This window comes from Ranitomeya imitator, chromosome 1 (assembly GCF_032444005.1).
Source record: "Ranitomeya imitator isolate aRanImi1 chromosome 1, aRanImi1.pri, whole genome shotgun sequence".
Taxonomy (NCBI): domain Eukaryota; kingdom Metazoa; phylum Chordata; class Amphibia; order Anura; family Dendrobatidae; genus Ranitomeya; species Ranitomeya imitator.
The window spans coordinates 694794329-694810560 of NC_091282.1; the positions used below are offsets into that span (position 1 = coordinate 694794329).

At 50.8% G+C, this 16232-nt stretch overlaps 1 protein-coding gene across 2 annotated transcripts in view; it reads left to right on the forward strand.

Moving 5' to 3' along the window:
- Positions 1 to 16232, forward strand: part of GEMIN2 (gem nuclear organelle associated protein 2) — an 84219-nt gene that overhangs the window by 13961 nt on the left and 54026 nt on the right. The gene's annotated exons all lie outside the window — the stretch shown is intronic.

Genomic DNA, 16232 nt, shown 5'->3' on the forward strand with positions numbered 1-16232 from the left:
CCCCGTAAAGACATTTTTAAATGTGTGTGTACAGCTATTTTTTTTTTTTTTAATGTTTTTATTTTTATTACGGACGAATGGAAAGTTGTGCTCTATTTTTACTGACCAGGAATTTCTGGACTTTTGCAGCCCTGATGAGAAAGAAAACAACAAAACACCTATGTATATATCCTATAGGGTATCCATGAGATCTAAATAAACACCTACAGATAGAATAAGGCTCCACACCAGAGCAAATGATAATACAAAATATGTATTTTCAAGACACCATAAAACAAGACCAAAAAAGGTCATAAAAAAATCAGTATAGATTACAGGTGAGACTCACATAAACACAGAAAAACAGGTGGACAAACCTGGAAAAATAAGGACAAAAAATCCAAATACAAGTGTATATATCAGGTAATGATGGGTATGTCCCGCTATACAGGATATGTTGTCTGCTACAATTTGCGGAATAGTGCTGGTTTAGGCTACTTTCACACTAGCGTTGTGTGACGTACTTCACATACTGCAAATGTGCCCGCAGGATGCTTTTTTTTTTTACCACGCATGTGCAGCCGAAACTCCGCCCCCTCCTCCCTGGACATTACAGTGGGGCAGCGGATGCGTTGAAAAACTGCATCCGCTGCCCCCGTTGTGCATTTCTTTCACAACGTGCGTCGTACCGACAAAAGTGTGAAAGTAGCCTTATATTGAGTAAATCGTTCCACTCTGTGACTTATGTTATCCAGTATTCATTACCTGATATATACACTTGTATTTGGATTTTTTTGTCCTTATTTTCTCCTTCGCCACATTGGCGGACACAGAACCATGGGTGTTATGCTGCTGTCACTAGGAGGCTGACACTAAGTTGAGACAAAAAAGTTAGCTCCTCCCCTGCAGTATACACCCTCATGCTGGCTTCCAGAGACCCAGTTCAAGCTTAGTGTCCGTAGGAGGCACACTGGGTCTGCTATTCAGACCAGAACTTTTCGGATTTTGTACTATCTATCCCTTTTACGTGGACGAAGGGGCGACAGAACCTTTCAAGGCTCCGATCTCCCCAAACCAACAACAGGCGAGCACGGGGGTGTTACCTCTCCGTATCCTCTCCTGCGACGTGGGATGCCACTGCCTGAGCTGATTCTAGCGGCGACGGGCCCCTTCAAGGGCACTGATCTCTCTCCTCCCCCCCCCCCCCCCCCTATCAGGCGAGCACTGGAGTGGTACCTCCATGTATCCTCTTCTGCAGCCAGGCCTATTGCTGGACAGTTTGCCCTGCCCACCAGATTTTACCCTTAGCTGTTCAGAGGCACTCTCCATTATGGCGTCCGTGCAGCCCTCACTGCATCACCACTGAAAAAGCGGATGATGGAAGGAGGCGGACGGTTTCCTCTCCACCCCCCTTTCAAGGGGATGGTGGATGGAGGCTCCCCAACCCTGCACCGTCCTAACTACCCCGGGCACAGCTCTGACCTGCAACATCAGAACATCCCCTTCACATCGGGGTAAGTGCACCGGGAGGGATCGTTTTTTTTTTTTTTGGCAGTCATAGGAGGGCTCCATAGCGGCAGGGTCCCCACAGAGCTCCGCGGCACATTTCCCAGAGGTCCGCGGGTGCGTGCCGGCCGAAGCCATAAATTTAGTCCCCGACTTCGGCTTTGTGTAGGCCGCATCCCGGTAAGCCTCGCCCACCGCTTGCATCATTCCGGCGACTCTGCCCCCAGACCTGGCGTTTTTCGCTCCTTGCGAGACTACCTCCCAGCAGCCATTTTTTACCACTGCACAACAGCTCTGGCCGCCCTCTGCACGTGCAAGCACTCCTGAATGCCGGTTTACTCTGCGCCATCATCTTCAGATTGCGGGACACAGGACCTGGGTAAGGAGACTGCACTAGGTGCTTCTTTGCAGCTTTACCCCATATTGCTTCCACTAGCAGTTCTTTCACTTATATTGGGGTACATCATGTCGCAGTCAAAGACTAAAAAGATTACAAAGGTACATACCACATTTTTCACTGCGTGTACCACCTACCAGGCTCCTCTTCCTCGGCCTCAAAGCTCCCCTCTCTGCTCAGCCTGTGATGCCCACTGTGCCCAGGAGCCCTCCGCCGCTACCGACCCTAGTGTATCTAGCCTACCTGAGTGGGCCGCGTCACTGTCACAATCCATGGCTTCGCTGGCCAAGGCGATTGAATCCCTTCGTGACCCCTCTGGGGAGCGGGGCACTCGTCTACCTGGGTTAAGAGACCCCTCCCTTACAGGGGAATCATCGGCCAGCAGGGGCCGCACTCACCTGAAGGAGGTACGGACATCCAAAAAACGGATCCGCACTACCTCTCCTGAGCATTCACCACGCCATTCAGCCTCTGGTAGCTCCACTTCTCGCTCACCCTCTCCAGGGGTACGCAGCGATCATGACTGAGTATGAGTCTGAGGCATACTTGGACCCGGATTCTCCGGAGTTTCAAGCGACTGTGGATTCCCTCATTGAAGTGGTCAATCATGCGCTAAAGGTTGATGATGACCCTAATTCGGCTCCGGATCATGCGGTATCTTTGACAAGAACCAAGCGATCCCATAGGGTGTTCGCCTCTCATCCGGACTGTTTGAAGATAGTCAGGCGACACAGAGAGCGACCGGATAAGCGCTTTACGGGTAAAAAGACCCTGGGAACGAAGTATCCCTTTTCCGCAGATCTGTCAAAGATTGGACGGAACCTCCACTAGTAGATCCTCCGGTATCGCGTTTGGCTACCAAAACGCTTTTATCTGTACCTGATGGTGCTTCAATTAAAAATCCCACAGAACGCCAGGTAGATTCCATGGCTCGCTCAGTGTATGAAGCCTCAGGTTCCTCGCTATTCCCTTCCTTCGCTGCAGCATGGGTCGCAAAAGCAATGGTTTTCTGGGCAGATGCCCTTGCAAAATCCATTCAGGACCAGGCTCTTCCGTCTGAGGCGGCAGATCTCGCCAAACAAATCGCTATGGCTGGAGACTATGTGATGTATGCGTCTTAAGACTCAGCAGACTGTGCGGCAATTGATGCCTCAAACGCCGTCACCATTAGAAGAGCACTATGGCTTAGAGAGTGGCGCGCGGATTCATCTTCTAAAAAGTATCTGATTTCTCTACCTTTTCAGAGCGGACGTCGGTTTGGAGAAAAACTAGACCAGCTTATTTCCGATGCTACAGGAGGGAAAACGCAATATCCTAAAAAAATACTTTATTAGTAATATCTAAAATTCTCATAAACAATAAATATACTAGAATGTATGCTGCCAACATCAAACATCTGGGTTTGGGTAGGTCAGAAAAAATTGCAGGGAGGAATAGCACCTGTATTCCTAACACAGTCCCTATGAGGTGGCCCTATAGTAGCTTTCACCTACCTAGCAGCGGAGGTTGGCACCCTAAATTGCGATATGGCGCCCCCGCTCCACGTCGACTGTCCCTTCTTTCCCTATTAGGCCCTGTCAACTACCAACGCCCAGGTACCCCACAGACATACACACAAATTGACCAACAAGGTCACACTAACCAAAAACGTGAAAAAAGGTGTAAAAAAAGTGAAAAAATGTGTAACAAAACATACAAAAAATACTAAAAACAACGCAGCAGAAAAATGATGTTGCGTAAAGGTCACTAAGTTGCTTGTGCCCCAAGGCTCTGTCAACCGAAATATTATATATATTGCTTGATAAAGAAGGTGTTTAAGGTATAGATAATGATGCCCAAGCAATATTCAAAAAATCAAAATTTGGGGTACAGTAGGGCACAGATGTATTGTGCTCATAAATACTCAGAGGTCATAGAAAATATACCTCTAGTGTATATACCAATGTGTCACTGTTTTTATTAGCACATGACCTGTATGTCATTAGAAGCAGACCTGTACACAGGACCCATGCATTGGGCAAATGCCTAAACAGAGTATCTCAGATCCGAAATAACAGATATATTGGCTCACTCAAAGGGTGTTCATGTATTTGGGTAGTATATAAATTTACACCCTGGATACCATATAAATTCAGCATATAACGTAATAGATAATAACAAAATATGAAAACAAAAGAGTTCAACAAAAATTACAAAAATACAAATGTAAGAAAAAATGTATGCTATATCAGATATCAAGTATGGTTTCTTTTAAATTGAACCAATATACATCAGAGCCCGATATATCTGAGGCCAATCCCTCATTCCCTTCTCATAGATAAGTACTATACTCAGTCCTATATTCAGTCCTGTGTGTGCTCATCAATCTGAGTGGGATACAAGTATGCACCCTGGATACATGCACGTTCAATATCGCATATCAGGAATAAAAAATAAGCAAAATATGAAAAAAAAAGAAAAAGAAAAAAACAAACAAATGTATGCTATATCTGGTATCACATATGGTGTCTCCCAATTATTTTGGGCCAGTATATAAAAAAGCCCAACCCATCTGAAAACAGCCCTTCATTTTTGTATAAATAAATACTTTGCTCAATACTTTGCGGGCTTATACGGGTGATATATGAATTTACACCCTACACACCATGCAGCTGTATATATGAGCCTAAAAGGAACTGAGGCCAATCCCTCATTACTTTCCTAGGCATAAGTGCTATGTTCGGTCTGCCATGACAGATAGAAAAAATAACTTATCTGAGTATGTGACATAGTTCGTCCCATCTCGCCATCCCTACGCGTTTCGCCCCTTCCCAGTATAGGGGCTCATCAGGGGATAAATTAGGGTATAGCAGCAGTGGCTCAAGAAGTGGATATCGGAGGCAACCACGCCATACTTAATGGCTCATCGTACCGTAGTGTTTAGAAGCAGCTGTCATCTCTGCATATTGAATGGCAACTTTCAGGATGTCGGCGCCGCTCTTAGGTACTTGGCGTGCACTCATTATACAGCGTGGGGCCTGATCCCTCCCCACCATCACATGACCATCCCGGAACTCCCGAATAGAATGACACACACATTGCGCGTCACCCATGTGGACATGCACAGTATTCACATTCCACGCTCATTGTGTGTATACTGCAAGATTCCGCCCCACCATTGAATTTCGGACGTTCCCAAAGGAGCGCCAATGCTTGTCATCGGTGCGCAGAGCCGACGCTACATGACCCCGCCTCTTGTGCACGTCAGGGCTAGTTCCCGCCCCCTCATCACGTGCTTAGCTGTGCTCCTTGAGTCATGGAACGCAAATGCGTGTCAGCCAACGCTGACATGCGCACTGATGTTGGCTTAGTCATTAGCCTGCCTATCCATCAGCTCTACATGGATGCGCCTCGTGTGCACGTCAGGGCTAGCTCCCACCCCCTCATCACGTGCCTTACAGCGCTCCCAGAGTAATGGAACGCAGAGTAATGGAACAAGCGCTCCCAAAGTAATAAGCTATTTTGGCTTAGTCATTAGCTTGTCTGTCTATCGGCTAGATGTTATTTCCAAATCTCACAGTGATTTACTATTTCTAGGTCATATAATCGGGACTCATATTGTCTGGGTCATATTTACGGGACAGTACATGACCATTTAGACCGAATGTATGCAAGTATAGTATGGTTCTATAGTGCACTGAGCTATTTGTGCCAGACTCAGTAGTATTCCGTATCGTACAGTCTTAGTATGCCCAAAAGGACAAAAAGATGTCTCACGTATATTGCAACCATTCCATGTGCATGCCTCCGCACATACCACTAAATTCTGTATATCGTGTTCTTTGCCTAGGGGCATCAATGCCCACACTCAGAGGCCATCTGGCCTCCATTGATGAAGGTGCAACTGCAGGGGAAAGAAAAAATAATAACCTACAGTGTCTTTAGACTTTCACAATCAGTCAGAAACAATGGACAAAAAGGGTTACCGTATATACTCGAGTATAAGCCGACCCGAGTATAAGCCGACCCCCCTAATTTTGCCACAAAAAACTGGGAAAACTTATTGACTCGAGTATAAGCCTAGGGTGGAAATGCAGCATTTACCGGTGAATTTCAAAAATAAAAATAGATCATTATTTCCCCATAGCTGTGCCATATAGTGCTCTGCACCGTTCATATTTCCCCATAGGTGTGAACCATATAGTGCTCTGCACCGTTCATTGTGCCCCCTAGCTGTGCCATATACGGTGCTCTGCACCGTTCACTGTGCCCCATAGATGTGCCATATACGGTGCTCTGCACCGTTCACTGTGCCCCATAGCTGTGCTGTGCCATATACGGTGCTCTGCACCGTTCACTGTGTCCCATAGCTGTGCCATATACGGTGCTCTGCACCGTTCACTGTGCCCCATAGCTGTGCCATATACGGTGCTCTGCACCGTTCACTGTGCCCCATACATAGCTGTGCTGTGCCATATACGGTGCTCTGCACCGTTCACTGTGCCCCATAGCTGTGCTGTGCCATATACGGTGCTCTGCACCGTTCACTGTGCCCCATACATAGCTGTGCTGTGCCATATACGGTGCTCTGCACCGTTCACTGTGCCCCATACATAGCTGTGCCATATACGGTGCTCTGCACCGTTCACTGTGCCCCATACATAGCTGTGCTGTGCCATATACGGTGCTCTGCACCGTTCACTGTGCCCCATACATAGCTGTGCTGTGCCATATACGGTGCTCTGCACCGTTCACTGTGCCCCATAGCTGTGCTGTGCCATATACGGTGCTCTGCACCGTTCACTGTGCCCCATAGCTGTGCTGTGCCATATACGGTGCTCTGCACCGTTCACTGTGCCCCATACATAGCTGTGCTGTGCCATATACGGTGCTCTGCACCGTTCACTGTGCCCCATACATAGCTGTGCTGTGCCATATACGGTGCTCTGCACCGTTCACTGTGCCCCATACATAGCTGTGCTGTGCCATATACGGTGCTCTGCACCGTTCACTGTGCCCCATAAATAGCTGTGCTGTGCCATATACGGTGCTCTGCACCGTTCACTGTGCCCCATAGCTGTGCTGTGCCATATACGGTGCTCTGCACCGTTCACTGTGCCCCATAGCTGTGCTGTGCCATATACGGTGCTCTGCACCGTTCACTGTGCCCCATAGCTGTGCTGTGCCATATACGGTGCTCTGCACCGTTCACTGTGCCCCATAGCTGTGCTGTGCCATATACGGTGCTCTGCACCGTTCACTGTGCCCCATAGATGTTCCACATAAATTTGTGCCGCCGCTGCCGCAATAAAGAAAAAAAAAACACATACTCACCTCCCTTGATTGCAGCTCCCGGCGTCTCGTTCCGGCGCCTCCATCTTCCCGGCGTCTCTGCTCTGACTGATCAGGCAGAGGGCGCCGCGCACACTGTATGCGTCATCGCGCCCTCTGCCTGAACAGTCAGAGAGCAGAGACGCCGGGAAGATGGAGGCGCCGGCCGGGAAGATGGATCGGCGCCCGGCGGCTGGAACGAGGACAGGTGAATATGCTATACTCACCTAGTCCTGGCGATCCTCGCGCTGTCCCCTCCTGTCTTCGGTGCCGCAGCTTCTTTCTCTATCAGCGGTCACCGGCAGCGCTGATTAGAGAAATGAATAAGCGGCTCCGCCCCTATGGGAGGTGGAGCCGCTTATTCATTTCTGTAATGAGCGGTCCCACGTGACCGCTGAAGAGAGGAAGAAACTGCAGCGCCGAAGCCCGTGGGACGGCAGGGACAGCGCGAGGATCGCTGGGACTAGGTAAGTATACCTCAGCGCCCTCACCCCCTCACCTGCCGACCCCACCGCTACCGTGACTCGAGTATAAGCCGAGGGGGGCACTTTCAGCCCAAAAATTTGGGCTGAAAATCTCGGCTTATACTCGAGTATATACGGTAACTACCGAAATTAAAATCCTACACACGAGCAATCCTAAATAAAGCAGGTATATGTCAATTGTTCATTGAGCCCACCAGGGCTCATACTTTCCAGCCAGAAGAAACATCTACATTCTCGCTGGAGGATCTTGTTGTCCCAGTCGCCCTGTCTGATAGAGGGATAAACTACCTCGATGATTTTAAACGAGATACTGTCAACATCCCCATTATGCACAGTATTGACATGTCTGGCTAACGGAGAATCCCGCCCATGCCTTATGTCTCCTAAGTGCTCACCCATTCTGACCCGCAGTTGTCGCTTTGTTTTTCCTACGTAGTCCATCGGGCAAGAGCACGTACAGACATAGACGACACCCTCCGTTTTACAGTTACCAAATTGTCTGTTTTTATATATCCTTTTTGTCAACGAGCTCTGGAACGTAGTAGATGGTGCAATATGGTTACAAAACCTACAGTGGCCACATCTAAATGTCCCCACAGATCTGTTCGCCAACCATGTCTCTTTCATTTTTGGTGGATTATAGTGACTATTGACCACCATATCTCTAATGGACCTACCCTTCCTATAGGTGACAGACGGATAAGGGAAAATCCATCGATTAAGATCTGGGTCTGTTCGCAGAATCCTCCAGTGTTTTCTTAATATACCCATGACCCTTTCTTGCTGGTCATCAAAAGTACCAATAAGTCTTGTTTTAGGGGTCTCATTCTCATTTTTTCGGGGATGAAGCAGTGTTGTCCTTTCCATGGTTTTAACATATTGATTAGCTTCCTCAAGCAATGCCCTCGGATAACCACGAACCGTAAATCTCTTTTTCAGATCTCTTGCTTTGTTGAGATAGTCTCCATTTTCGGAACAGTTTCGCCTCAGCCTTAAGAACTGTCCTTTTGGTATCCCTCGTTTCAATGGAGTCGGGTGATAGCTCTCCCATCTTAGCAGGCCATTAGCCGCCGTCGGTTTGCGAAAGAGGGTAGTTCTTATAGATCCATTATCTTCTATGGACAGTTTCACATCGAGAAATGAAATCTCTCTTCCCCCTACCTCATACGTGAACCTGAGGCCTAGTTGGTTTTCATTTAGAGATTGCATAAAGGAATGGAAGGTAGGTATGTCACCAGTCCAGAGGACGAGGATGTCGTCTATGTAACGACCCCAAAATTGTATATGGGGTCCCCAGACGGCATCCCCGTCCCCAAAGACCACCGTGTCCTCCCACCAGCCCAGCAGCAAATTCGCGTAAGTGGGCGCACAAGGGCTACCCATAGCGGTGCCCCTGAGCTGGTGGTAGAACTTCCCATTAAATAGGAAAAAATTATGGCACAACACATACTCAAGCAAAGTCATCACAAAATCATTATGTGGAGCCAGATGGTTACCTCGTGTATTCAGAAAGTATTGAACTGCCTTAAGTCCCGCCTCATGATGAATACTTGAGTACAAGGCCTCTACATCTATTGAGATGAGTATTGTCCCTGCTTCCACAGAGACCCCATCCAGTTTAGTCAATAGATCAGTTGTATCTCTCGTATACGATGGTAAGGCTACAACGAATGGCCTCAACACCTGGTCAAGGTAGACGCTACTGTTTTGTCCAAGAGCGTCTATCCCTGACACTATTGGCCTACCTTTAAGCGGGGGGTACCCCTTGTGGATTTTTGGGATTGCATAAAATGTTGCAATAACAGGACTCTTTGGTAACAGAAAGTTCAAATCATTTTTTGAGATCAAATGGGCTTCCAGAGCTCTAGTTAGGATATCATTTAGACTCTTTTTATACTCGGGGGATGGGTCGCGACTTAACACCTCATATGTTGTTTCATCAGCCAAGATATCCATACACATCCTGACATACTCTACCCTATTCATAAGGACAGTGTTCCCCCCTTTGTCCGATGGTTTTATGATCAAAGAGGTGTCAGACTGAAGGCATTGTAACGCATCTTTCTTTATCGCCTCTCATTGGGGGACACAGGAACCATGGGGTGTATGCTGCTGCCACTAGGAGGCTGACACTATGCAAATAAAAAAAGTTAGCTCCTCCTCTGCAGTGTACACCCCACCGACTGGCATTATACTCTTCAGTTTAGCTTAGTGTCAGTAGGAGGTGGACACGGGTCTTTCATTAGACCCTTATCTACCTCAATGTGCGTCGTTTCTTTTCAGGTTTCCGGAGGGATACAGGGTGAGCAGTCACACCTGTAGTCCCACAATGCGGACTATGAGTACGGCGTGTACTGCCACCCCGTATCCTCATAGATCCCTCTCCAGGACCAAGAGCCTAGCACACAAGCGTGCTTAGAAGTCCGGTCCTGGCTCCGTCCCCCACCCACTCGCCTTCCAGAGCCTGTCGGTTGGAGGAGACGAGGACGTCCGTCTCCAGCTCCACGGACGTCTAATACTTTCTACGCTTTAAGGTTAGTACCGGACGGCGTGGGATTTTAGGTGAGTATTTTTTTCCCCTAATCAGCTCTCCCACGGCGCCTTACAAGCGGATTCCTTCCTTTCCTGCGGTTGCATCTTTACTGTGCGGTGCGGTGCCTTACAGGCAGCCGCGCTGCTATTTCTGCGGCCGCACTTCTATTACTGCGGGCACTTTTCCTGGCATATCGTTTGCCCTGATGTCCGGCAGCTTCCCCTCGGTGGCCGCACTTTTACAGGCAGACACACTGCCTTGTCTGCGGCCGCACCCTTTCACCCTGCGGCGCGGCTATCTGGGGGGGCCGTACCTTTTAGGAGCCTGCTCGCGGCCCGCCGTTCTCTCCAGCGGCCGCCGCCGCCTTCTAATATAGACCCCGGCGGCAGCGCTCCCCTTTCTATGCGGCGGCTGCCGTGCATCTTAGCCGGGCAGCGCCCGCCCCGCTGTTTACCTCCAGCGGCCGCCGGCTTCTAATCTAGGCCCCGGCTTTTCCGGGGCCTGCTTCCGGCGTCGGCGGCAGCGCTCCCCTTTCCATGCGGCGGCTGCCGCGCCTCTTAGCCGGGCTGTGCCCGCACCGCTGATTACTTCCGGCGGTCGCCGGCTTATAATTTAGGCCCCGGCGCTTCCCGGGGCCTACCTCCGGTGCCGCGCTCCGCCCACTTCCGTTTTAATCGGGCGGGCTTTCTCCCGCCCGACAATCTGTCCGGCGCTATCTCAGCTGACTCCTCCCCTTCCTCTACGCCGCTGCTCGGCATCTGGATTTTAACTCATCGCGCTCCGCACCTTCCTGAGCGCACATCATGCCCGTCCTTCCAGCGGTCACCATCTGCGCGAATTGCAGCAGGGGCTCGTCTTCTCTCCGGAGATCCACCGCAGCTGGACAGCTTCCTCTACCTGGTATCCGTTTTCTCATCTGCCGTGAGTATCTGCACTGCAGACTGACACCCCCCTCTGCTCCGCTGTCCCCTAACCCTCTGGCTTTTCTTCAGATCTCCGCTCTGTCAGGCCTGCAGCAACACAATTATTCCTACCGTCCGAGAGTGATATGCCTCATCTCTGTCACAATCGGTGGCCGATCTAACACGGGTGTCTCAAATTTTGGTGTCCGTGCTGGATTGATTACCTCTGCAGACCCCCGCAGTAGCCAGCGGGTCACAGGAGCCTCCGTCCGAGCCCTTCTTGATAAGCCACAAAAGGTCCAGACAGGAACGTCGGTCTGAGTCCTCTTCTCGCTCCATCTCGCCACACGGTTCTCATCTGCGTTAGGCGTTGTCCTCCCCTGAGTCAGGCAAGGCGTTCTCTGGGAAGGTGCCCTTTCTTATGCGCCCTCGGATGATATTTCGGAGCTGGATTCTAACCAAATCGCCACTATGAGGGATATGGTTCAGAATCATTGGAGCTATAAACCAAACCTGTGGCATCAAGGATCCCTCTACGGAACCCGCAGATCAGGCGGTTTCGTTTAGACGGGCTAAACCACCTTCCAAGTTTTTTGCTCCTCATCCTGAATTCGAGAAAATCATGAACAGAGAAAGAGCAAACCCGACCAGTCGTTTTCAGAGTGGAAAACGCCTTGGTGTTTTGTATCCTTTTTCTCCAGAACCTACCGCCAATTGGACGGTCTCGGTGGATCCCCCGGTTTCCAGGGTGTTCACAAACACGGTGCCTCCACTGTCCGGTGGAGCATCTCTGAAGGATTCTAACGACAGAGTTATAGAATCCTTCGCGAAATCTGCCTTGGAAGCGGCTTCAGCGGCTCTATGTCCAGCTTTTGCTTCCACTTGGGCCTCAAAATCCATCTCAAAATGGGCCAAGGATCTACGGCGAGGTATCCTGGACGGGGCGCCTCCCGCGCAATTAGCGGAACTTGCCAACCAGATTTCCCACGCCGGTGAATACCTGGTCTCCGCCTCCCTGGATGTCGCGTCTTGTGCGGCTCAGGCTTCCAGCAATGCCGTTGCCATCCGCCGGACTGTTTGGCTCAAGGCCTGGCAGGCGGACTTGTCTTCCAAAAGTCCCTCACTAGTCTGCCCTTCCAGGGCTCTCGTCTCTTTGGTTCCCAGCTGGACCAAATCATTAAGGACGCCACCGGGGGTACAAGTTCTCTTCTCCCCCAGGCTAAGCCTCGTCGCCCTCCTCCTAGATGGCACTTTTGCTCTTTTCGGCCTTTTCGTCGCTTTGCTGCGTCAAGCTCCCATTCCCAGCAGCAACAGAGGCCACAGGCACGTCAAGAGAAGAATGCGGTGGCCTTTAGGCCCACTCCGTCCTGGCGTCCTCGCTACTCCCAGGGTAGATCCTCCAGACCCAGGACTGGAAGATCCACCTCCGCATGACTCTTGGCAAGACTCCAGCCCAACTCCCAGGTTGGGCGGCCGTCTTCTCCTTTTCAGGGACGTCTGGTTTTCCGCAGTAGAGAACGCAGGGGTCATTGAAGTTGTATCCTCGGGATACAAGATAGAGTTCACCTCCTGACCCAGGGATCGTTTCTTCCAATCCCGTCCTCCAAGAGATCCCGCTCTAGTTCCGGGCTTCTTCGCAGCCATCGCTTCTCTGCTCAAATCCAGGGTAATCGTTCCCGTCCCAGAGAAAGAACGGTTCACGGGTTTCTACTCGAACCTTTTTGTGGTACCGAAAAAAGACGGCAAGGTTCGCCCCATTCTGGACCTCAAATTGCTGAACAGGAGAGTTCGCCTGAGACACTTCAAGATGGAATCCCTTCGTTCGATAATTGCTTCCATGGAGGCCCAGGAATTTCTAGGCTCAATAGATATCCAGGACGCCTACCTCCATGTCCCGATATTTCCCGGACATCACCGTCTCCTGCGCTTCGCAGTGCAACGAGAACACTTTCAATTCGTCGCCCTGCCGTTCGGTCTCGCAACAGCGCCAAGGGTGTTCACGAAGATCATGGCGGCGCTGATGGCCATCTTGAGAGTCAGAGGCTTGGTCCTATGTCCATACCTCGACGACATCCTCCTCAAGGCTCCGTCCTTTGCTCAGGCTCACGAAAGCCTGTCTATTGTTCTCGACACCTTAGCCCGTTTCGGGTGGCTGGTCAACCGGAAGAAGTCCTGCCTTATTCCTTCTCAGCGCATCATCTTTCTGGGCATGCTTTTCGACACTCGTCAGACCAGAGTCTTCCTTCCCAAAGACAAGAGATCCACTCTTTGTCGGGACATACGCTTGCTCCAGGGTCCTCGGCCTCCCTCCCTCCGATCGGCCATGAAGGTTCTGGGGAGGATGGTAGCTACATTGGAAGCGATTTCTTCGCCCAATTTCATTCGCGACCTTTTCAGCAAGCCATTCTGTCTCAGTGGGACAGGTCTGTCTTCTCCCTGGATCGGCCAAACAGACTCTTTTCTCGGGTCAAGCGGTCCCTCAACTGGTGGCTGACGTCACCTCTCATCTCCCAGGGCAGGTCCTTCCTTCCAGTTCACTGGCAGGTGGTGACAACGGACGCCAGCCTGTTCGGCTGGGGTGCAGTTTTTCGCCACCTGACGGTTCAGGGCCGTTGGTCGTCGCAGGAGTCATCTCTGCCAATCAATGTCCTCGAAATTCGGGCCATCTTTCTGTCCCTCCGCCACTGGGAAAGGATCCTCAGTGGCCTTCCAGTCCGGATCCAGACGGACAACGCCACGGCTGTGGCATATGTCAACCATCAGGGGGGGACCCGGAGCTCCTTGGCCCTTGCCGAGGTATCTAAGATCCTCCTCTGGGCAGAGGCAACGGTTCCGGTGATATCCGCGGTGCATATCCCCGGCGTGGACAACTGGGCCGCCGACTTCCTCAGCCGCAAGGGCCTCGCGGCAGGGGAATGGTCCTTGCATCCGGAGGTCTTCCATCAGATTGGTCTTTGATGGGGCACTCCGGACGTGGATCTCACGGCGTCTCGAATCAACAGGAAGGTTCCGCAGTTCGTCTCCAGGTCCTGTGATCCTCTCGCAGTGGGCGTCGATGCTCTGGCCATTCCTTGGTCTCAGTTCGAGCTGCCCTACCTGTTCCCACCCCTTCCATTTCTTCCCAAACGGTTGAAGATCAAAGCGGAAGGGGTGTCGGTCATCCTGATCGCCCCGGATTGGCCCAGGAGAGCTTGGTTCGCGGAGCTCGTCAACCTTCTCGCGGACACTCCCTGGCGCCTTCCAGACAGGCTCGATCTGCTGTCCCAGGGTCCGATCTGCCACCCGAATTCTCGGTCGCTCAGTTTAACGGCGTGGCTGTTGAGACCGCGGTTCTAAGAGCGTCCGGCCTTTCAGTCCGGGTGATTCACACCATGATTTAGGCTCGGAAGCCTTCGTCTTCCAGGATCTACTACCGTACCTGGAAGGCTTACTTCCGTTGGTGCGAATCCAACCGCGTTCCGCCTATGGTTTTTTCCCTGCCTTCTCTTTTAGCCTTCCTTCAGGCAGGACTGGATTCGGGCCTGGCTCTTAGCTCTCTAAAGGGCCAGGTTTCTGCGCTTGCCATCCGCTTTCAGAAGAACTTGGCCTCTCGGCCACAGGTTAAGACCTTCTTTCCAGGAGTAGCCCACGCTGTCCCGCCGTACAGAGCCCTTGTGGACGCAGAGGACTTAAACCTGGTACTGGACGTTCTGAGGGTTTCCCCCTTTGAACCTCTTAGGGAGATTCCTCTATCGGTTTTATCTTGGAAGGTGCCCTTTCTTGTGGCCATCACGTCTATTCACGGCGTTTCCGAGCTGGCGGCCCTGTCTTGCCGTCCTCCGTTTTTGGTCATTCGCCAGGACAAGGTGGTCTTCCGGCCTCCACCTTCTTTTCTTCCTAAGGTGGTTTCCACCTTCCACCTCAACGAGGACATCGTTCTACCTTTCTTTTGTCCAGCTCCGACTCATCCTCTGGAGCGATCGTTGAACAAGCTGGACCTCGTCAGGGCAGTGAGGATCTATCTGGACAGAACGTCCACTTTCCGGAAGACGGATTCTTTTTTTTTCGTCATTCCTGATGGCACGCGCAGAGGCCAACCGGCTTCTAAAGCGACTATTGCTCGCTGGATCAGAATGGCAAATTTGGAGGCTTACCGGGTCAAGAACAGAGTGCCCCCTCCTGGGATTAAGGCTCACTCTACCCGGGCAGTCGGCGCCTCCTGGGCGGTGCACCACAGGGCTTCCGCCCTACAGCTTTGCAAAGCGGCAACTTGGTGTTCCATCCACACGTTCGCCAAATTTTACAAGGGCCATACCTATGCTTCGGCGGACGCCGGCCTAGGCAGAAGGATCCTGCAGGCAGCAGGGGTGAGTCCTCTGGCCTGATGGAAGTCTGTTTTTCCCGCCCTAGGGACTGCTTTGGGACGTCCCATGGTTCCTGTGTCCCCCAATGAGAGGCGATAAAGAAAACAGGATTTTTGGTTGCTTACCGTAAAATCTGTTTCTTGGAGCCTCCATTGGGGGACACAGCTCCCTCCCAATGTTTCTCAATTTCTATGTTCTATGACTGTTCTCACGTTTACAGTTCTCAAGTTTCTGGTTATGGTTTTCAACCTTGTTATTTATCTCCTACTGCTTTCTCACTAACTGAAGAGTATAATGCCAGTCGGTGGGGTGTACACTGCAGAGGAGGAGCTAACTTTTTTTATTTGCATAGTGTCAGCCTCCTAGTGGCAGCAGCATACACCCCATGGTTCCTGTGTCCCCCAATGGAGGCTCCAAGAAACAGATTTTACGGTAAGCAACCAAAAATCCTGTTTTTTCTTCCCTAGATATATTGGGGTTAGCTGACCTGTGTTTAGGGTTAATTCTCTTTATTTCATCCACAACCAGCTTTTCAAAGGCCTCAATAATTCCGTGATCACAAGGGGGCGGCATTTTAGTACTTCTCCGTTTCAGGTCGGTAAAAGGACCTTCCCCCGGATTTCTGTCCCCCTCCTCTGCCAGGTCTGCCAAAAGGCATACATCTTCAAAATCCTCTGGCAGGATGCCAAGCTGTTGACACTTATTACGATCACTGTTTGCAAAAAACTTTTTCCACCTTAGTTTCCTCAGGAATAAGTTTATATCCTTGACCCATGT